Raw genomic sequence first — 25,182 nt, forward strand, 5'->3', positions numbered from 1 at the left:
TTGTTAAGTAGAAGTATTTTGATAAGTGTATTGAAGTCTTTCAAAAGTGTATAAATACATATTAAAACACTACATGTATATACACTTTAACTGAGTCGTTAAGTCATCGTTAGTCGTTACATGTAAGTGTTGTTTTGAAACCTTTAGGTTAACGATCTTGTTAAATGTTGTTAACCCAATGTTTATAATATCAAATGAGATTTTAAATTATTATATTATCATGATATTATCATGTATGAATATCTCTTAATATGATATATATACATTAAATGTCTTTACAACGATAATCGTTACATATATGTCTCGTTTAAAAATCATTAAGTTAGTAGTCTTGTTTTTACATATGTAGTTCATTGTTAATATACTTAATGATATGTTTACTTATCATAGTATCATGTTAACTATATATATATATCCATATATATGTCATCATATAGTTTTTACAAGTTTTAACGTTCGTGAATCACCGGTCAACTTGGGTGGTCAATTGTCTATATGAAACATATTTCAATTAATCAAGTCTTACCAAGTTTGATTGCTTAACGTGTTGGAAACATTTAATCATGTAAATATCAATCTCAATTAATATATATAAACATGGAAAAGTTCGGGTCACTACAAATTTGTCACAGCTTCAGCAAATCAAGTTCGACTTCCATTCGAATTAGCCTTATTATAACCTCGATATTTAAGTTCGCCTGTCGTCATCATTATCAGGGGACTGTTTATATTCCACCACATTAGCAGTAAACTTGCCAGTAACTTCAATGAATTTGGACTTTTCGAAAAATCATTATATTCATTGAAACCCCATCGTGTATTCATCTATACCCTGTAACAATGATTGCCATACCAATTACCGAGAATCAGCAATCAGTATTTTGAATCTCGTAGTATTTCCACATCAATAGTTATATGTATACATATAACAATTATCTCCTAGAATTACGATCTACAATTATGAAATTTTGAAAAGCACCCAGCCTACGAATCAGTACATTGAACTTTGAAAAAGCTGAATGAAGCAGCAGAAACTGTAGGCAACCGTAAACGACCTTAATCGTCGGAAGTTTGATGATAAAGAATAATATGTAGGAAAAGCTCAGAAAAGGTGGAACTGAAAAACGGATTGAGCTAACCACGAAGGTGACCAAGGACAAATACAAGGACCATACCCTATATTCAAAGAATCCAGGTAATTCTGGATCCGTTGAAATCTTTAGAGAATATCTTGCTCCGAAGTCATGTTAAAATCTTGCGAAAAATTTTTATTCATCAACCTTCGAATTTGAAAATTCCAAAATATCATCATAAATATCTTCGATATTTCTGAGGATATTTTCATAAATATTCTCATCCGAAATTATATACCTCTTCGTGCTTCCTGTGTTTCATTATATTGGAAACTTCTGTAAAATTTAAGTTTAATTTATGAATGAATTCTGGAGAAATGTAAAGAAATTGATGCATGAATTAGTATAATATAATGACACTTGATCATCGTGATTATATTACAGTAAGTCATGCTGAGTTTCTAATGGGACGTGGTGATTCACAGATCATAACATCATCATGTGTCATGTTACATAATTCTTTCATTCTGCTTAACTTCTGAACATAACAAGAAAAATATTCTTGATAGTTCAATCTTTTCCCGTAGCTTCTGATAATTTAACCAATCAAGATCGTACTATTACGTCCCTTTCTACTTAGAACATTAGGATTATTCGGAACTCCATACCTATGAATTCTGAACCATTATTCACTTGATTTAACATCGGGAAGAGAAAACAAAATAATGAAGATCTGAAATAAAAATGGGAATATAAATCACAGTAAATTGGAGAGAGTATTAACTGTGGATGTCAATGATTATAGAAGGACAGAAGCAGAGACATCGAAATATAAAGGAAGATATAAAAACCCAACAACAACTCAGAAGTTACAAACTGTGGATATTAATATGAATAGCAATATAAACACACGGTATAATTAAGAATAGTATCACCCCAAGGTAATAGTAGAAGTAAACAGAGTTTTTTGGTGGAAGATTGAAAAGAAGGATGACAGAAATGATAATTAGAAAATATTAAGGATTAGAACGAGATTAAGCATTCTCACAATCTTTTGGATATATGAACTAAGAAAGAAAGTATAGGAATGGTGAGAATAATGGAACGGAAGAGTTTAATTTATAATAGAAATATCAGACAGAGTAATCGAGGCAGATCACCATATTTAATTATAGAGATCTTAAATTCCTTATTCTCCGAAGAAACAAATCTTATAGATTTTCAAGATTTCCTTTTGAATCCCTCGAATTCTGGAATTCAACCAAGACAACGTCAAAAGTTAAGATGCACCTTACTTTCTAAATTCAAGTGTGACTACGTCAAGAGTTAAGACGAAACTTTATTTCTTCAATTCACTCTTTCGTGATAGCTTCACTCGTACGCTTCGAATAATCGAATTATTTTATCTATATTACTCAATAATGATAAAACTCTAATTATCAATTCATATTCGTCATAAAAACATTTTTATTATTAGCCATGACGATCTCGATCAAATTTCGGGACGAAATTTCTTTAACGGGTAGGTACTGTGACGACCCGGAAATTTTCGACCAAATTTAAACTTAATCTTTATATAATTCCGACACGATAAGCAACGTCTATAATGTTAAGTCTCAAAAATTTTTGAATTATATTTATGTAATCAATTACCCTTTGACTATGCTCGACGATTCACGAACAATTGTTTGTAAATAAATATGTATATATATAAATATAAGTTTATATTATAATTTGAAATTATAAAATATAATATTAACATTAGAAATAAATATGTAAAATGAGATACAAAATAAGTAAGTACAATTTAAAATGAATCTATATATAAATACATATGATTTCTATGCATAATTATTATTATGTGTATATTGTAATATATAGAAATATTAGAAATAATAAATAATCAATAAAAGTTATTATATTAATAAGGTTATTATTACTTTCATTAAAAATAAGTGTTATTATTAATCTCAGTATTATGAATATTACTATTATTACATATAAAAGTTAATACATGTAATTTAGGATATTAATGTGTTATTATTGTTTTAAAAAAAAGCATTATTATTATTATAGTAATTATTATTAATAGAAAATAATACAAAACTAATAGTATTATTGTTATCAATATTATAAGAATGATGAAGATAACAAAGATTAAAATTTATTTATGATTTAAATGAATTCTTATATTTTTATTATCATTTTCATAATATTATTACTAGTATTTAGTTATTTTAAAGAATTATTATTATTATTATTATTAATATAATTATTATTAATATTATTAGTACAATTACTATTAATATTTATTAAATTGAATTACAAAGAATCAAAATCAGTTGTGAAAGGACCTGTCCTTATCCACCTGGACGAAGTCATTAACATTTGGTTCCATTGCGATGAACAACTCCAAGTAATGTCCTTAAAATGAGCAAATGCACAGCGGAAGACTTAATTCGTACCTGAGAATAAACATGCTTTAAAGTGTCAACCAAAAAGGTTGGTGAGTTCATAGGTTTATCATAACAATCATTTCAATATGTTAATAGACCACAAGATTTCATTTTCATAAACATAATACACTCGCAAGTGTATGTAAAGCATTCTAAGTGATTGAGCACTTGGTAACCATACTTAACATTTAATCAACGTCGCATATTCCCTTTATTATGAAATCTCCCTACACTGTACCAAGTGTAGTAACAAAACGAAGTACTGTGCAACCGTTGAATACTGGTCGTCCAGTCCGGTTGTTTAACACCCCGTCAAAAATCCCTTTAACGGAATGTTAACTCTGGTCCCAGTGCTTGGCTTGACTTCTACGTAACAGCAATATTCTACAGCGGAAGCAATTAATACCTGAGAATAAAACACGCAAAATGGATCAACAACAATGTTGAGTGAATCTACAGGTTTTAGGTAAACAATACAGTATGTTTAAGAAATACATTTCGAAAACGGTTATTAGTGAAAGACCACCAAGGTTCAATGTTAAAAGTTAGACAACTTCGTGTCCCATTTCAAAAGTTTGTTGACACTACCATGTCAAGTTTCAATCATTTGTAGACAATACCATGTCAAGTTTCAAATATTCGTAGACAATACCATGTCAAGTTTTATCTCATTTGTTCGTAAACCGCAGTTTTAAATAACGTTGTATAGTATCTGAAAAACAGTTATCAGAAATATAGTTTAGTTTCCTTGACCACGAGATTTTACAAGTACAACTCCAAGTTGCAAAACGTTTGCATAATCTATGAGCACCTGAATACTAGCAATGACCCAAGTATAGAATTCACTATACCTGCCTTTACCTCATAAAAATGTTATAAACTTGTATGAATGTATTATGTTCAAAGTAAATGCACCACAGTTTTTATAGCAGGTGAGGTTGTCAACCTAACGGATCCGTCCATCTAAATTGTGCCTACACCGATGGTATTTAAAGTATTCAAGCTAGAGGCTCTGTGTACAAACTCAATATGCAGATATAGTACTCGTATCAATACAAAAAGTATTTGTAAAAATGTAAGTATAACTGCGTGTATTCTCATCCCTGAAAACATGTAAAAAGCGAGACTGTAGACTCACCTTTGAATAAAGCTCGGATTGAAAAGTGGACAATTTACTTGTACGGTTTATAGCCGAGTAATGCAACCTAAGTATATGTATTTAGATTGGTCAATAAATATGTCTTAAACAAGTGTGGTTTCATAGTATAAGTTTTCTTATTGCTCGAATCGACGCGTTTCAAAGTAGAAGTCAACATACAGTCAACTAATTCATGCAAGTCAAACAAAGTCAACCGAAGTCAAATCGAAAGTCAAACTTGGTCAAAGTAGTCAACTAAAGTCAACATCAGTAGGTTCATGTCAAATGTTGGTTAACATATCAAAACTAAGTCAAACAACACGTTTTAGATCATAATTGGTCAATTTCACAATTTCAGTTTATCGTTGTGCACAAAGTTCATGTACATGTAGCAAACTTAGCATATTATCTCATAGTACAAAATTCAAGTAAACATGGAAAAATCCAGATCATAAGCATACTCAAAATCGATTCCAAAAAGTCCGGCCAGGGTCTTATACGATAATTAAAAGTCAGGAATCAGAAGGGGTACATTTGGGGTTCACCAAGTCAGTTTCTGACCGCGCACTGATTTGGTTTTAGCTATAACCGGAGTTAGGAACATGAAATCGATACAAGACCAGTGGCCATAGTTCAAAAACAAGTTAAACTAACACATATCAAAAATCGAGCAATTTTGGTTTAGCCAATTTGTACAGTTTATTCATGCAAATTGAACATTCAGTTTTTCAGCTCAAATCAGAATTTACATAAAGTATGGCCCTATAGTGCCCAATGCATAAGGTTTCAGAGATTGACATAAACTAACAATAAGTCACATATCACATTCGCACGCGATTAGCCGAAGATCTTGATACAATTAGCCTATGATATCTACATGAAAGATGAAGTAATTTTTGTGTAGATTTTAAATATGCAAAGCTTTAACCACAGAAGCTAACACATTTTATCATACAAGGTCGTTTTCATGCAAGTGCTGTATAAAACTACTTTTACACTAATTCAAGCATATCTCGGGTTTTACATAAGCAAATAACATGATATCCTAGTGTAAACTGAGTGTTTTTAAATTACCTATCCAATGGTATAAATTTAACAATCCAATTCGTGGTCTATCAAACCCAGATTTCTGATCAATCACAAAAACACAACGTTAATTTCAATTGGCCATAACTTGATCATCCGGAAATGAAATCAAGCGAATCCAAAGCCTAAAATCAATAGTTTTTCACAAGGAATCTAATTATAATATAATATCATACAATTGAAAAATTAAAATTACTGTACACATCAAATACAAATTCGGTTTTCGCATAAAACAATCAAGACGAGCAATTTATCGCATCTAGTATTCATCAAACATCAAGACTTGAGCAATAGACAACCTAATCCATGAAACCTTAATAAAAATCTGATTTTAGAGATTAGAGTTTATGTGTTTATACCTTTGATCACAAAATCGTTTATACAAACGCGTAGAGAACGATGCAAGCAACAATATTGATCAAAGAAGCAAAAACAAGAGATCAAAACTTGATGGAGAATTGTAGGGATGAAGGTATGGGATTATTTGGTGCGTATGGGGCAGCAATCATGGAGCAAGAATGATAGGAAAAAGAATGGGACATGTTCTCTTGTTACTTAGAAATTAAGAGAATATAGTTAGTGTCCTAAACAACCAAAAGTCAACAAACATGGGCCTAAACTAATAGTCAACATGCATTGGCTACTCATGGGACCAAGGATGATGAGGTATGAGGTCATGGCCATGTGGCCTCTGGCTCGGGTCTCGGGCTCGTTTTGTGTAAAAGCTCGTTCGCGCGTGGTTTGTTTCGAGTGCCATTAACCGTACCGAATCTCCAGAACGTTAACTAGTCGTTGAAACAAAATCACCGTGTTTAATTCATTAAGTAAATAATAAATTAAATTTCTTTCATAAGTTCAATAATTATTAAGAATAATTATTCTATCGTTTTTCTGAGTTCCGTTAACTGAAAAGTTTTCTAGGCGATTAACTTTAATCGTATCGTTTCTAGTTTAATTCGTCAACCGAATTAAGTTCACTAATTAATATAACATATTAATTCAAGTAATCCACTAAGGATCAAGTACGCATTTAATTACTTTAAATACGAAAAAGTTTCACGTAGCCACTGTTAACTATTCTGGAAAAAAAATTGGCGTATGAAAATTGTATGATTTAACTAACGATCATCAAGTATTTAACGAAAGCTTTAATGGAAAAACTCGAGTTGTTACATTACCCACCTGTTATTGAAAATTTCGTCCCGAAATTTGGATGATGGCAGTTATTGATGAAAATAAAATATTTTCGTATCATTAGAAATCCACGTTTCAACGTGAGCTTGAATTCTATAACGAAGTTTGCAAATAAAGTTTATACTTGGCTTGAATAGTTTGTCTTTCCAGACGTAAGCCTTCATAGATTCTTTTAATAAAAGAATTTGGTCATATACGAGTGTTTCGTCAACTAATATGATAAGATTAAATAATCTTTCGAGATCTCTATACGGATGGATTTCTAAGGTCCGTTCAGTTTCGTAATGAATACGAGTTAAGTGTATAGTATTTCTTATCATCAAGAATATGAATGTAATGATTCGGTTACGTGTAAAAATACGACTGAATATGTCACTAATGGATGTATTGAAGTAATAGTTGTCCGCCTTGACTTTTCGATGTAATCACTATTGATTCTCCTAAATTTAAGGGATTTGAATATAATCGTTTGAAATCTATGAGATTTGGATCCCGGTAATTAAGGAAATTAGAATCCTTTTCGATTTAATACGATTATCTTAATCGGCTGATGCGTTTGCTATGGCAGAAAGTTTTGATATAAATTAATCATCTATGCGCCCTTATTTTCTCAACCTCAATCTTCTCACTTTCAAAATTCTATTTTCAAAAGTTCTGTGAAGATGCTACATCCGCTCTTGATTTTCGTTACTATTTTGACTGTGTATGCAGTCATTCTTCTTTTTAGTCTACCACCAGAAGAATCTATGTTCTTCTATAATGCTTTAGGGGTGACAGTATTTTTAATTCTACCACTCCTATGTTTTTCAATACTTATTGATATAAATGGTTTATGATTTTCCATGTTTGTTGCCTTTTATATTCTGACCTATTTTTCGAAGACTCATGCTTTTTATCCAAGAAGATCTTCAGCTTATTCTTCTATACATGGTCAAATAATACGGGTCAATAGCTGGTGATGATGCAGAAACATTCGCTGTTCATCGTCATAGTATCCGTTTTCACCTTGTTTTCTCTTCTCGACTTTAAATCAAGCAAGTAATGGTCCAGAATTCGTAGGTATGGAGTTTCGAATGATCATAATATACAAAGTAGAAAGGAAAGGTAATAGCACAATTTGATTTGTCAAATTACTAGAATATTCGGAAAAGACCGAATCATCAAGAAATATATTTCCTTGATATGTTTAGAGGTTAAATAGAAGGAAAGAGTTATGTAACATGGTTCATGATGATTGTAAGGTCTGTGAATCATCATCTTCCATTAGAAATTTAGCATGACTTCAGAGCAAGATATTCTCTAAAGATTTCATTGGATTCAGAATTACCTGGATTCTTTGAATATAGGGTTTGGTCCTTGTATTTGTCCTTGGTCTCCTTCATGGTTAGCTCAATCCGTTTTTCAGTTCCAAATCTGAGCCTTTTTCAATACGTTATTCTTTATCATCAAACTTTTGGCCATTAAGACCATCTATAGCTTTTGCTGCTTCGTCAGCACTCTCAAGGTTAACGAATCTGAATCGTTGGTTATCAATCCGAGATGGTTTCAAGAGATTTTATTTTTAGATGATTAAACGTTGATTGTAATCGTTAACGGATCTAATGGTTGACGAATAGGCATTGTTGATTTCAAAAGTAATGAATGATATTTTCGATGGTTTGATGTGATAATTCATCATACAATACAAATGAATATAATTCATGAATGTAGTGATCTTTAGGAAGATAACACTTGCTAAAGCTTTACTTAGATTCTGATACGTCAAAATCAGAATATATAGTAGTTGTTCTTTAGTGAACGGATACACATATCTTGTGAGTGTAATTAGTATAGTTACTAATTATTGAATCAGAATTTGTAGAATGTATAATGTAACATATTAATGTGAGATATAAATATTTCTCGGGTTTTACCTACCCGTTAAATATTTTTACAATTTACAGTTTGTACAGAAGAGTTTTTAATTACAATCTTTATGAAGATATATATTCGTATATATTCTTCAGATGTAATCATGGATTTAATGAGTTAATATAATATTAAACTCATTTGATTTATGGTTGAAGATAATCTCCAAAACCTTAGAGATTTCATAATTGTCGCGAAATATTTCGCTAATGAAGTTATGAATCAATACTTCATCGTTCATTGTTTATTGATATACCTCGGTATATGATATTGATGCTCGTGAAGTTCTTGTGAAATTTACAAGGCACGAATAATGTTTTCTAGAAAGTTTCGAGTACATCGAAAATAGAAGTGAAAAATCAAACATGTATTTGAATAATACACTTAGTTTATTATGAAATGGAGTTTATTGTGCTGAAGCAGTGATTAATGATTGTTAAGTCATTAACGAAGGATGTACATCATAGCATATTAGTGATATGATTTAACCAAGTAGTACATACTAGTTAAGATTCACATGTAATAGTTTAGTACGAAAAGATTTATTATTGTTCCAAACCATATATATATAAAGTATACATATATAATTTTTTTTTCCAGGAAGAATGAGTCAATACATCTTAACTCACAATTACTAATATTCCTTGGTATCTATGGGGTGTATGATGTTGATATCCGAAGTACCGAGTGTGATGTTGAGGTGTGGGATGCGGATGTTGTTGTTGGTGAAGCTGATGCTATTGGTGGTGATGTTGATGGTACTGGTGGTGCTGGCTATGCTGCTGGTGCTGCTGATGCTCTTAGATTTCGCACCATATTCTCCAGAGCCACTACTCGAGCGCGAAGCTCGTTGACTGTGACGACCTGGAAATTTCCGATCAAATTTAAACTTAATCTTTATATGTTTCCGACACGATAAGCAAAGTCTGAATGTTGAGTCTCAAAATTTTTGAACTGTTTTAATATATTCAATTACCCTTTGACTGTTCTCAATGATTCACGAACAACTATTTGTAAATTGATATGTGTGTATATATATAAATAATATTTGGAAGTATAATTTGAATTATTGAATGTTGTTGTTAAGAAATATGATTTATAATAATTATTATTTAAAACATATCTATATATACATAAAAGTATATTAAAAATAAATATTAAATGATTGTAATACTCGTTTGTTGTTCCGATTGACATTAGAGATGTTTAATTTGAACTTATATGATTTTAAAATAAACGGTGATCCGAAAATGGTTTTATAAATTTTAGGCTGAGTAATAATATATTTAGAAGTTGTTTGTCAAATTTTAAAACTTTTTATATTTTACTTGGGGGATGAGAGTGAGTAATTAATGTAAATGTTACTTAATAGTTAATGATCGAATTTTATACCATAATGATCAAAATAAATAAATATAGCTAATTTAAAAATATGGAATTTTTTCTGAAGTCTTTTATCCGCCACTTATTAACAACAGAGTACGAAATACTATCCCTATTAAAACTGTCGTTGATTGTACACGTTTATTATTATTAATATTATTATTATTATTATTATTGATAGTGTTCCAAATGAACATATATTTAGTAGCAATATCGTTCCAATATGTAAAGTTTTTAAATGTAATTTCCTTATTTTTAGTTGTAATAGTTAAATAAATAAGTGCGAAGACGAAAGACGCAAATCGCTCGAAAATGAAGATTTAAAGACAAAAACGAAGATTTGAAAGACCAAAACGTCCAAAAAGCTCAAAAGTACAAGATACAATCAAAAATGTTCAAATTATTGATGAAGAACGTCTAAAAATGACAAGAGTACAAGTTACAAAACGCAAAGTACACGATATAAAATTGTACGAAAGGACGTTCGAAAATCCGGAACTGGGACATGAACCAACTCTCAACGCTCGACGCAACGGTGTAAAAATTACAAGTCAACTATGCACAAGAATAAAATATAATATTTAAATAAATCATAATAAGAATAATATTAAATAATAAAAAGTTGTTAATTGAGCATAGTTCAGGGGTCGTAAATGAAAATTTGAATTCTAATTTTCCTATAAAAGGAACGATATGTTCGATGAATGAGGAGAAGAACTTTTTTTCCGATCTTTTTTTCTTCTTCTATCTTTTTCTTATTTTTCTATCTATCAAATATCAATATCTATATTTATAATTCTCTATCATAATGTTAATGTAATCAGATATAACAATAATCTTAATTTTAATTTTAAATTATGATAATAATAAGATTTATGATAGAGATCGTTTGAGTGTGTAAGTCGAAATTCTGTCCGTGTAACGCTACGCTATTTTTAATCATTGTAAGTTATGTTCAACCTTTTTACATTAATGTCTCGTAGCTAAGTCGTTATTATGCTTATTTAAAATGAAGTACTCATGATGTTGGGCTAATTACTAAAATTGGGTTATTGAACTTTGGACCATAATTAAGGTTTGGGCAAAAGACCGACACTTGTGGAAATTGGATTATTGACTATTAATAGATGGGGGGTATTGTCTAATTGAGTGACAACTCATTGGAGTCTGTCGAACCTATCTTCAAATTAATTATCCTAATAATTAATAATGATTATGGTTGTCCTATTTAGTGACGTTCATATGGAATCTGTTATAATCATTTAATTAATCAATTGGGTTGGGTAATTGATTATTCATTCTGATCAAGTGGATGAATTAATATTCATAAACTAATTAAAACAGGGGTGGATTACATACAGTGATAACTGGTGTAATTGTTGACAGAAGTGATAACTGCGTCACAGTTTAAATCCTTAATCAGTTGGAATATTTGACTTCGGGTATAAGGGTAATTTGACGAGGATACTCGCACTTTATATTTATGACCGATGGACTATTATGGACAAAAACCAGATAGACGTATCAAATAAACCAGGACAAAGGACAATTAACCCATGGTAATAAATTAAAATCAACACGTCAAACATCATGATTACGGAAGTTTAAATAAGCATAATTCTTTTATTGTATTTCTCATCGTATCTTTATTTACTGTCATTTTATTACTCGCAATTTTATTTACTGTCATTTTATTTATTGTCATTATTTTACGCACTTTAATTATCGTCATTTATCTTTGCGCTTAAAATATAGAATCGACAAACCGGTCATTAAACGGTAAAACCCCCCTTTTATAATAATATTACTACTTATATAATTATATATATTTTGTATAAATATAGTTTTTAAAAATATAGTAAGTATCACCAGCTCCCTGTGGAACGAACCGGACTTACTAAAAACTACACTACTCTACGATTAGGTACACTGCCTATAGTGTTGTAGCAAGGTTTAGGTATATCCCATCCGTAAATTAATAAAACTTGTGTCATATTTTGTAGTATTTCCTAGTAAAAATAATACTATTTCGTACCCTCACGCTACATCATCAAGTTTTTGGCGCCGCTGCCGGGGAGCGCTAAAACGCTATATTTTTAATTATAATAATATTGAAATAGAATATAATAATATAATAATATTGAAATAGAATATAATAATATAAAAATATTTAAGAATCATTTACGTAAATTTTTAAAAAAAAAAGTCGTATTTATTAAATACTTCAGGGGTACATTATGTAACTTATAATTAATAATTGCTATCATGTCGCTTTCATGTGAATAGTAAATTAATTAATTTATTTTCATTTACTATTCATGAATAGTAAATGAATTAAAAAAAAAAGTTTTAAAAAAAAAAAATTATAATTATAAAAAAATTATTAATTTGTAAAAAAAAAAAATCGTTTTAAAAAAAAAAAAAAAAAAAAATCGTTTTTTTTAAAAAAAAAAAAAAAAAAAATTTCGTTTTTTAAAAAAAAAAAAAAAAAAATTTGTGTAAAAAAAAAAAAAAAAAATCGTTTTTTTTAAAAGAAAAAAAATCGTTTTAAAAAAAAAATTTGTAAAAAAAAAAAAATCGTTTTTTTTTTAAAATTTAAAAAAAAAAAACGAAAAAAAAAAAAAAAAAAAAAAAAAAAAAAACGTAAAAAAACGTAAAAAAAAAAAAAAAAAAAACGTAAAAAAAAAAAAAAAAAAAATTATTAAAAAAAAATATATATATTTTTAAAATTTTGTCTATAAAAAAAAATGTTTTTTTTTTAGTTTTATTACCTTTAGATTTTTAGACTATTATCGCAACTTTTAGTATTAAGTTTAGTTTTGCCATAGTTATTTTTACTTCTAGAATTTTTAGGCTTTGCCGTAAAATCCCTTAAGTGCTTATTCCTTAGACTAAGTTTTAGGTGCTTTAGAATTTTACGACGCCGTATTTCGCACTACTTTCTTATTTTTATTTTTCGACGCCTATTTTTCGCCTTTTTCGTTTTTCGACACTTTTCGACGCGCAATCTATTTCTTTCTTATTTCTCGCCATTCTAGTTTTTAGGACTTAGAATTTTTTCTACTTCTTCTCTAAATTTCTTAAAATTACGAAAATTTATTTTAAGTGGTTAAATTGATAGACATCAAAATTTTCTGGTTCGTAGTAATAGTTGGATTTGTACGTGGACCGGGTTATTGGAGCCAAACAGTCCTCAATTATATTGAGACCAAACGAATCCTGCCCCTCTGCTGCATCTTTTGGCTATTCGAAACGTGGGCAAAATCAGAAAAGTCTATTGGTTGGATAACTTATTATAATTTTTCTTTCCTTTTTAAAACTAATAGGATATTCAGTGAATGCACCGAGCAAGACGTTCACCACCTTTTGTACGTTCACCACCTGTAACTCGATCAAGACATCGTTTAACAAATATAACCGCCGTTGATTTTTCTTTAGAATCGTCATCCAGTCGACCAAGTACTTCAGTTCAAATTTCCGATAATCCATTTTTTGAACCCAACCTCACAATTGAGAATCCGGAGAATATTCAGGAACGGTTTGTAGATCCCGAACCATTAAACTTTCCTCCGGAACCACCAATCATTCAAACAGAGATTGTTGAGGAAGAAACCATTAAATCAGAAACCTCTAGTGATTCAGATACAACACTTCCAATCATGGAAAATCTAGAACCTCTAAGTATGGAAGACCGAATGAGAGCTACACGCATGGGCCAAGGTCATGCCATTATTAAACCAGAAGTTAATGCTCCAGATTATGAAATCAAAGGACAAATTCTACACATGGTGACTAATCAGTGCCAATATAGTGGTACGCCGAATGAAGACCCAAACGAACACCTTCGTACGTTTAAAAGAATTTGTACACTATTCAAAATCCGAGAAGTGGAGGATGAACAGATCTATCTCATGTTGTTTCCCTGGACTTTAAAGGGAGAAGCCAAAGATTGGTTAGAATCGTTACCTGAAGGGGCGATTGACACATGGGATGTTTTAGTTGAGAAATTTCTTAAAAGATTCTTTCCGGCATCTAAAGCCGTGAGACTTCAAGGAGAAATTGTTACGTTCGCGCAAAATCCAAATGAAACATTATATGAGGCGTGGACAAGATTCGGAAGGATGTTGAGAGGATGTCCTCAACACGGATTAGATACTTTTCAAATAGTACAAATCTTCTATAAAGGCGTAGACATCGCCACACGAAAAGACATCGACATAACCGCTGGTGGTTCCATTATGAAGAAAACCGCAACTGAAGCTTACAAAATTATTGATAACACAGCCTCCCACTCGCATGAGTGGCACCAAGAAAAAGATATCTTTCGATCATCTAAAGCGGCTAGAGCCGATTCTAGCCATGACTTTGATTCCGTTTCCGCAAAAATAGATGCTTTCGAAAGACGAATGGAAAAGATGAATAAAGATATTCACGCAATACGAATCAGTTGTGAGCAATGCGGTGGACCACACTTATTGAAAGATTGTCACATTGAACCAACGATGGAACAACGAGAGAATGTTTCTTATATGAACCAAAGGCCTGGAAATAATTATCAAAATAATTATCAACCGCCAAAGCTAAACTTCAATCGAAATCAAAACATTCTTTACAATCCAAAAGGACCCGAAAATAACTGGTATAACCAACAAGGTCCGAATAACCAACCAACTCAAAACAACACTTTCAATCAACAAAGACCTGGCTTATATAAACCACAACAACAAACCGAAGAGAAAAAGTCAAATATGGAAGACGTGGTATTCAAGCTAGTTGAATCTCAAACACAATTTATTGAAACTCAAACCCAAACGAACGAGAGATTTGATCAGTCATTAAGAACTCAACAAGCTTCCATTTTGAATCTAGAAAAACACGTAGGTACTCTTGCTAGCATGATGAGTGAGAGGGAACAAGGAAAGCTACCGAGTAATACTGAAGTAAATACTCGGAATGAGAATGTTAATATGGTTTCAACGAATTCTGAAAAACCAGCACCAGAAGATGGGAAGGTTTTAGATGAGAGTAACAATGAAGAAGTTACACCACCACCACCCGAGTATGTAAAGCCAGTGGTGGCACCATACAAACCACCCATCCCGTTTCTAAGAAAAGGAGTTGAGTATGAGCAAGTGATAGGTAATAAAGATTGTGATACCTCTGGAAAGAAGAAGAAGAAAAAGAATAAGAAAGTACAAGAAACAAAAGCCGTAGAAGTAAACCCGGTGAAGACAGTTCCACCAAAACCTCCACCTAGGGTAGGTGATCCGGGTGAATTTATTGTTCCTTGTCTACTTAGTGATTGTGTCATGTATGATGCACTAGCAGATTTAGGTGCAAGTGTAAGTGTTATGCCTCTTTCCTTATATAAGAGATTAGGTGTAGGTAAGTTAAGTCCAACGGATATGAGTGTTCGACTCTTTGATCAAACCATTAAGCACCCAGTTGGAATTGCTGACAACCTACCCGTTCAAGTAGGCAATTTAACCTTTCTAGTCGAATTTATTGTCATTGACATAGAAGAGGACCCAAACGTTCCTCTAATTTTAGGTCGACCATTCTTTGCGTCCACCGGGGCGTTATTTGATGTAGGAAATGGAAGAATGACACTTAAAAGTGGTAACAAATCAATCACCTTTATGATTCGAAAGTCTAAATCTCCACCAACTAAAACCGTTGAACCAGTAAAAACGATTGGTAATAACCATGTTGTTTTACCAACTCCAACGGTAGTGCTTAGCAATAATAAAACGCCTAAGTGTGGGGAAAATGAAGTAAAACCTAATGATGACATGATAACAAAGAACCCCGTTGTTGATACGAAATTAAATGACCCCGTTATTAACAGTTCAATGAAGAAACTTTTTAAACGGGCTATCGATGCTAGAAGTAAGGGGAACTTTAAGTTATGTAACCGGTTAGTATCCAATCTGTCGCCTAAAGAAAAGGCGAAACTAGTTGAATTTTGGGATATTACGGAAGAAGCCGGGCACTGGCTTAAAGAAAAAGTCACAGATAGGCAAGTTGATTATGGACCAAAAGAAATTGACGATGAAGTTAATCACAATTTCGACACCACAGCTACCTAAGTGTGGGGAGATTCAAATGTTCTAAGAAAATGTTATCTAGAGTTAGTTGTTCTGTTCTCGTGTAGTTCCGAGAATGGAATCCGATTGGTCTTTTCCGCTAGCAGACACTAAAGAACTAGTTTTCTCCCTCCATTCTGAATTTTTGTAGGTTTTTTTTTATGAAATTAATATGCATTTTAATTTAAGTTTTTAAAAACAAAATTTACTTTAATTCATTAAGTTTAAAAAAATGAATTCTAAAATTCGTCGTGAGTTAAAGACTAGGTCGTTGAGCCGAAATTGCTTTACCCGAGGGCGGGGCGACAAATTTTGTTATCATTATTTTTAATTTTATTGATTTAAAGTATGCCAAAAATATTATACTTTATAAATTTTTGAAAAGTGGGGTTATAAACCAAACTTCAAAAATATATATATATATATATATATATATATATATGTTTGTATTTTATCTTATGTACACAACAGGGTAAAACAGCGCACTTTCAAATACTGTCATTAAGTTCAACAAAAAGCTACTAATTTTGATGACAAGGCGCAAAATATCAAATGTGATGTAAAATAATATGCTTACAAACTGGGTATTTTTAATCACTTTTCTACACTAATCACCCTCATGAATTTATAATTATAGTCTGATTTCATGCAAATGAGGGCATTGCATGATCTCAAGTGTGGGGAAGGGTTATAAATTCTCTCGGGTTTACACTTAGTTTATTTGCCAAATTTTGTGAAAATTTGAAAAATTTTCAATTAAATGAAGTCAAAATCATGTTTATACATATTTATGAACGGTGAAAACTAGGTGATAATACCGAAATTATCGTTACCTCGGAAAGGACATAAATTGAGAAACAACCTAAAATGCTTGAATTCATTTAAAATGGAATAGAAGAAAATAAAAAGGCAAAGAAAGAAATTAAGTGTGGGGAGAATGTACCAAGTTATTCAATTGAAAACTATCTATCACATGTTCTGTAAAGATATTGCAGGTACTTTTGCTTTGGACGATACTAATCAGTTTTACCCAATTTACTGTAATATATTTGAAAGAAAGATGGATCTACACGATGAATCAATTCCATCATTAAAAGGAAGTAAAGTCTTCCGAAAAAGACACGCGCTTCTTGATTTAGGTCAAGAAGTTGTCGTCCAGACCAGCTGTAGGTTGACGAAAAATCTAGAAAAGTCATCTCTAAAATCAGCAGGAAATCCACGGACCTCAGCATCAAACAGGGTCGCCAAGTGGTCAGATTTATCCTAACCATGAGAAGGATTTATCTCGTACAATGGGGAGGCACCGTGCAAATTAGCTTGATAAGACTAATGAATCAGATCCCCAGAAAGGATAATCTCCTTAAAGATTAAAAATCAGCTTTTAAGACTGATATTACTCAATCCTTGAGATTGACCTTAAAGATTGAGAATTCAAACTCATGGAATTCAATGATATCTAAACTCGAGCTTGAACGAGAAAATATTTTGATCAAAAATACAAACCGATTTGTTTTCTGAAAACCCATTTTCAATGCGTTCATTACCATTGAACGTAAAATCCTAGGAATTCACCTGGAATTCATTAGGTCACCTGAACCAAATCGGGTGTCAACCGTAAGAACGGTGGTTGCATAGCATGGTCGGAGACAGGACCTTGTGCCAGACCGAAAAATCATAGGATGATCTTTACTATCGCTCCTACCAAGGATAGTTCTAGCATCCGACACGTTAAAAGACCATAATCATCTGCATGTCACGGGACATTGCCTTAACAGTTTCTTGTTCATCGCTTTCCTTTACAACCGGACGGTAGTTTGCCGAAAGGTAATATACGGGACAAGTAAACTGGACGTGTTGCTTTCCTAATACAAGGTTAGCAAGTGGGTAACACAAAATCACAAGTGTTGAGCTAAAATTTTCAAATCTGAAACCCACACAACCCACAAAAATATTTTGCAAACACCGGTGAAGGGTTATTCCGGAAAACTTATCTAGGGTAAAATCTAGCTTGAATTTTTAAAAGATCAAATGTTTTCATAAAGATCCAATTTCCTAGAGGATCTACATTTTTATAGTCATGTGGGACTGTAAACCGCCTTTCAAATGTGCACTTTGCTTTGGAAACCGAAAGTAAATCGGCTATTTGATTGCAAGTGTCGTTGACCTAAACCCAAGGCAACTGTGGATGACACACCCACCTTTAACCATCATTACTGTCATTGTTTATACCGCTATATCAAAATCACTGATGTACAAAATGTGATGAATAAAAAAGTGATTCATGTATGTTTTTATTTCAAGTTCTGTATTGCTTGAGGACAAGCAACGCTCAAGTGTGGGGATATTTCATAGTGTTCCAAATGAACATATATTTAGTAGCAATATCGTTCCAATATGTAAAGTTTTTAAATGTAATTTCCTTATTTTTAGTTGTAATAGTTAAATAAATAAGTGCGAAGACGAAAGACGCAAATCGCTCGAAAATGAAGATTTAAAGACAAAAACGAAGATTTGAAAGACCAAAACGTCCAAAAAGCTCAAAAGTACAAGATACAATCAAAAAGGTTCAAATTATTGATGAAGAACGTCTAAAAATGACAAGAGTACAAGTTACAAAACGCAAAGTACACGATATAAAATTGTACGAAAGGACGTTCGAAAATCCGGAACTGGGACATGAACCAACTCTCAACGCTCGACGTAACGGTGTAAAAATTACAAGTCAACTATGCACAAGAATAAAATATAATATTTAAATAAATCATAATAAGAATAATATTAAATAATAAAAAGTTGTTAATTGAGCATAGTTCAGGGGTCGTAAATGAAAATTTGAATTCTAATTTTCCTATAAAAGGAACGATATGTTCGATGAATGAGGAGAAGAACTTTTTTTCCGATCTTTTTTTCTTCTTCTATCTTTTTCTTATTTTTCTATCTATCAAATATCAATATCTATATTTATAATTCTCTATCATAATGTTAATGTAATCAGATATAACAATAATCTTAATTTTAATTTTAAATTATGATAATAATAAGATTTATGATAGAGATCGTTTGAGTGTGTAAGTCGAAATTCTGTCCGTGTAACGCTACGCTATTTTTAATCATTGTAAGTTATGTTCAACCTTTTTACATTAATGTCTCGTAGCTAAGTCGTTATTATGCTTATTTAAAATGAAGTACTCATGATGTTGGGCTAATTACTAAAATTGGGTTATTGAACTTTGGACCATAATTAAGGTTTGGGCAAAAGACCGACACTTGTGGAAATTGGATTATTGACTATTAATAGATGGGGGGTATTGTCTAATTGAGTGACAACTCATTGGAGTCTGTCGAACCTATCTTCAAATTAATTATCCTAATAATTAATAATGATTATGGTTGTCCTATTTAGTGACGTTCATATGGAATCTGTTATAATCATTTAATTAATCAATTGGGTTGGGTAATTGATTATTCATTCTGATCAAGTGGATGAATTAATATTCATAAACTAATTAAAACAGGGGTGGATTACATACAGTGATAACTGGTGTAATTGTTGACAGAAGTGATAACTGCGTCACAGTTTAAATCCTTAATCAGTTGGAATATTTGACTTCGGGTATAAGGGTAATTTGACGAGGATACTCGCACTTTATATTTATGACCGATGGACTATTATGGACAAAAACCAGATAGACGTATCAAATAAACCAGGACAAAGGACAATTAACCCATGGTAATAAATTAAAATCAACACGTCAAACATCATGATTACGGAAGTTTAAATAAGCATAATTCTTTTATTGTATTTCTCATCGTATCTTTATTTACTGTCATTTTATTACTCGCAATTTTATTTACTGTCATTTTATTTATTGTCATTATTTTACGCACTTTAATTATCGTCATTTATCTTTGCGCTTAAAATATAGAATCGACAAACCGGTCATTAAACGGTAAAACCCCCCTTTTATAATAATATTACTACTTATATAATTATATATATTTTGTATAAATATAGTTTTTAAAAATATAGTAAGTATCACCAGCTCCCTGTGGAACGAACCGGACTTACTAAAAACTACACTACTCTACGATTAGGTACACTGCCTATAGTGTTGTAGCAAGGTTTAGGTATATCCCATCCGTAAATTAATAAAACTTGTGTCATATTTTGTAGTATTTCCTAGTAAAAATAATACTATTTCGTACCCTCACGCTACATCATCAATTATATATATATATCTTTCTGTTTTCAATTAGTAAGAATAAATTGAATTAAGACATAAAGCCTTTTTACTGTGTTTGAATGTGAGGTGTATATTGCTTTTATCAACCAAATTCATGTTTCTTTCTGTCTATGTCAAAGCAAACACCCCACCATATACTACTTTCTGTTAATTGTTCTATCATTTCACTTACTAATTTCATCCGTGAAAGAATTAAACCAATAATAGATCGATGGCTATACTGTGTGAATAATTCATGAAATTATTAATGATGTAAGTGTGCTTGCTTTTCTTCTTATCTCCACTAATTGAACGTAGATATATATATATATATATATATATATATATATATATATATATATATATATATATATATATATATATATATACTCATACCCCATGTTTCCATAACTTTATAATTCATATAATATATTTGGTTACTATTTTTGTCTTCCAACATATCACTTTTATAAATATATGTATATACTGAGAACTTCTCTAGTCCTCATCTAAATCACCTTAAACCACAAGAATTTAAACTCACGATGATCATCTTCGTCTATATATTTCTACTTGTGTTCGAATACTATCAAGACCAAAGACTTTATTCGTATCAATATTAACCGAAGATTCACACGCATGATTACTACTCTAACAACCACAACGAGATTCAACACCTACCTCCACGACCAACAAACCATCGATATAACCTCATCACCTTAAACCCACTTCGATTGCAACCACCTTCTACTACCACTTAACCTTCTATTTTCTGTTTCTTTCCGATGAACAAGGCACTTTGGTTTAACATATCTTCAATCATCAACTTAAACACCACTACATCAATCGCTACATTCTTTCCTTCTGTCTTGATGTGATGATGAAAAGATGATAGCACGAATTGATGATGTTCGTTAATGATGTTACAAGGATCATGATGATGATGAGGTGATCGTGAAAATGATTGAAGATGATGAGATAAATCACTATTATGATGGTGATGATAATGAACGAGTATAATGAAGATGATGATCGAAATGATATAGTGATGATGCCGTACATGATGATGGTTCTTATCAATGATGATAAGATGATGTAATATGATGGAGATGGAAATCCATGATGATGATGAAGATATGAATTAAATGGGTTTTGGTTAAGAAGAAGACAATAAGTATCATAAGGCTAAATAAATTTAACTTGCTATTTAATTCAAGAGAGAAACAACGGTTCAATGGTTTAGGGGTATTGGCATTAACCGAGAGGTCACGAGTTCGAAAGTTGGCCTAGACGAACTATATATTTTTTTATGAGAGCTGGACAGTCTTCAAAGTGAGGTGTTGGATCATATATATAAACTTTCTAGTTGGGCCGATTAATCGTTGTTGGGCTTCCAGGATTATGTCCAATTGCTAACCGGGCCGATATTAAAATTTGATTTTAGTTGGGCCGAAAACCCAAACTTGAATTAGGAAAAATTTGATGGTGATAATGAAAAGAAAAATAATGATGACAAACGGTTCTTACATATTAAATAAATAGTCGAGCGGTTTAAAACAGAAACGATCAAATGGGTCAGTGGTTGGGAAGGAAGATGTTTAGGCGAGAGGTCACGAGTTCGAGCCCCTACAAGGACTGTTTTTTTTAAAAACTCCATGAGGTAGTTCTTGTTATTATTTTTATTATTATTATTATTATTATTATTATTATTATTATTATTATTATTATTATTATTATTATTATTATTATTATTATTATTATTATTATTATTATTATTATACTATCAATATTATAACTATTATTATCATTAATATTATTTTTATTATTAACATTAATTATTATCAAGTATTATTATTAAGCATTATTAATATTAAGGGTTATTATCAAAATTATAATTTTTATTGTAAAAACAATACAAACTTTTTATTTTAGTATCATTATTGTTAAAATTATCATTTTTTAATAAAACTATTTTTTTATTTATTATTTTGAATTGACATTATTGATATCATTATTATTAACATTATAAAGAGATTACAACTTTTTAGTTACGAATATTAATATTATTTTACCAACTAACAATTAGTACATAACACTAAATTTAAAACATATAACATATAAGTTATTAAAATAACAAGTATATCACTAATAATATAAATTCGTTCGATTACCATATTATGTGTTAATATATATATAAATGATATAGGTTCGTGAATCTGAGGCCAACCCTACACTTGTTTAATGTCGTCATATGTATTTTTACTACAAAATACATTAGGTGAGTTTCATTTTCCCTTTTTACTCATTACATTTTTGGGCTGAGAATACATGCAATGTTTTAATAACTGTTTTGCAATATTTATATGTGTGAGTTTCATTTTCCCTTTTTACTCATTACATTTTTGGGCTGAGAATACATGCAATGTTTTAATAACTGTTTTGCAATATTTATATGTGTGAGTTTCATTTTCCCTTTTTACTCATTACATTTTTGGGTTGAGAATACATGCAATGTTTTAATAACTGTTTTGCAATATTTATATGTGTGAGTTTCATTTACCTTTTTACCCTTTATATTTTTGGACTGAGAATACATGCGCAACTTTTAAAACTGTTTTACGAAATAGACACAAATAATCGAAATTACGTTCTATGGTTGAATGATCGAAACTGAATATGCCCCTTTTTATTAAGTCTGGTAATCTAAGAATTAGGGAACAGACACCCTAATTGACGCGAACTCTAAAGATAGATCTATCGGGCCCAACAAGCCCCATCCAAAGTACCGGATGCTTTAGTACTTCGAAATTTATATCATGTCCGAAGGAGGATCCCGGAATGATGGGGATATTCTTATATGCACATTGTGAATGTCGGTTACCAGGTGTTCAATCCATATGAATGATATTTTTTCTCTATGCATGGGACGTATGTTTATGAGAAATGGAAATATGAAATCTTGTGGTCTATTAAAATTATGAAATGATTATTTATGCTAAACTAATGAACTCACCAACCTTTTGGTTGACACTTGAAAGCATGTTTATTCTCAGGTACGAAAGAAATCTTCCGCTGTGCATTTGATCATTTTAAAGATATTACTTGGAGTCATTCATGACATATTTCAAAAGACGTTGCATTCCAGTCATTGAGTTTATCAAGATCATTATTAAGTCAATTATAGTTGAATATATTATGAAATGGTATGCATGTCTGTCAACTTTAGATGTAATGAAAGATTGTCTTTTCAAAAACGAATGCAATGTTTGTAAAATGTATCATATAGAGGTCAAGTACCTCGCGATGTAATCAACTGATGTGAATCGTTTATAATCAATATGGACTTCGTCCGGATAGGTTAGGACGGGTCCTTTCAGTTGGTATTAGAGCGGTGGTCTTAGTGAACCGGGTCTGCATTAGTGTGTCTAACTGATAAGTTGTTAGGATGCATTATTGAGTCTGGACTTCGACCGTGTCTGCATGTTAAAAGTTTTGCTTATCATTTTTGTCAGAAATCATCTGCTTATCATCCTTATGAAATTACTTGCTTATCATTCTTAGTCTAGACACATCTTACTGAAATGATTGCATGAATAATGTATAGACAAAAAAAAAAAAAATTCATATCTTAACGTATCTGCTACTTCATATCTTAGCGTACCTGTTATTGTTATCTTTGCCTGACAGCTTCCGTAGATTCCTCCGTAACTTATGGGATTTTAGTATTATATATGCATATGTAAATTATGTATTGCAGGGTACTAATCTACATCCTATAATCTAATTCTTATCGAAAATCCTTCATCTGATCGTACGGGATGAATCCTTCAACCAGTTCGAGTCCCTCGAATTCCGATAACTATTCTGATAGTTATTCCGACAGCTATTCCGACGTGGACGTTCACCTAAGCTCCGAAAGCATTGTCACCAGAATGAATCAACCAACCAACCATCCCCAATTCATATGATGAGTTCGTAGTCTACTTAATCATTGGAGACAAGAAGAATCGATCCCTTTCACCCACCATATTGTTCGCTGGGCGAAGAATTTGAAACATTCACTGGCAAACCAATCCGAAATACCATCTTCACCCTCATTTCCAGAGTAGCTCGACATGATTATATTCTATCCATAATTTGAAACCTTACTCATCTGCTCGTTCCGACCGACAATTATTCCGGAGTAATACAAGAAGTCAACGAACTTCGAGATCGAGTAATCAATTTGGAGAATATGGTGCAAAACGTACTAGCTTCAACAACATCACCGGCATCAACAGTATCACCAACAACACAAGTTTCAACATCACATGCCCCAATATCTCATTCTGTACCTCGAGCATAATCATCATTCTATGAATCATTCTACATTATTTATCTTCGTTCGACATGGTGATCATATAATCTTTAATATTTTAAGAGATTATATATTCATATTCTAACGGTAAATCAAATGAGTCTAATATCATATTGACCCATTAAATTTATGATTACATCTGAAGAAAATATATATGTAAGTATATTTTCATAAAGATTGTAATTAAAATTCTTTTGTACAAACTAATAATGGTGAAAATATTTCAACGGGTAGGTAATACCCGAGGAATATTTAAATTTCACATTAATAAGTTACAC

The sequence above is a fragment of the Rutidosis leptorrhynchoides genome, chromosome 1, assembly GCF_046630445.1.
Source record: "Rutidosis leptorrhynchoides isolate AG116_Rl617_1_P2 chromosome 1, CSIRO_AGI_Rlap_v1, whole genome shotgun sequence".
Classification (NCBI taxonomy): Eukaryota; Viridiplantae; Streptophyta; class Magnoliopsida; order Asterales; family Asteraceae; genus Rutidosis; species Rutidosis leptorrhynchoides.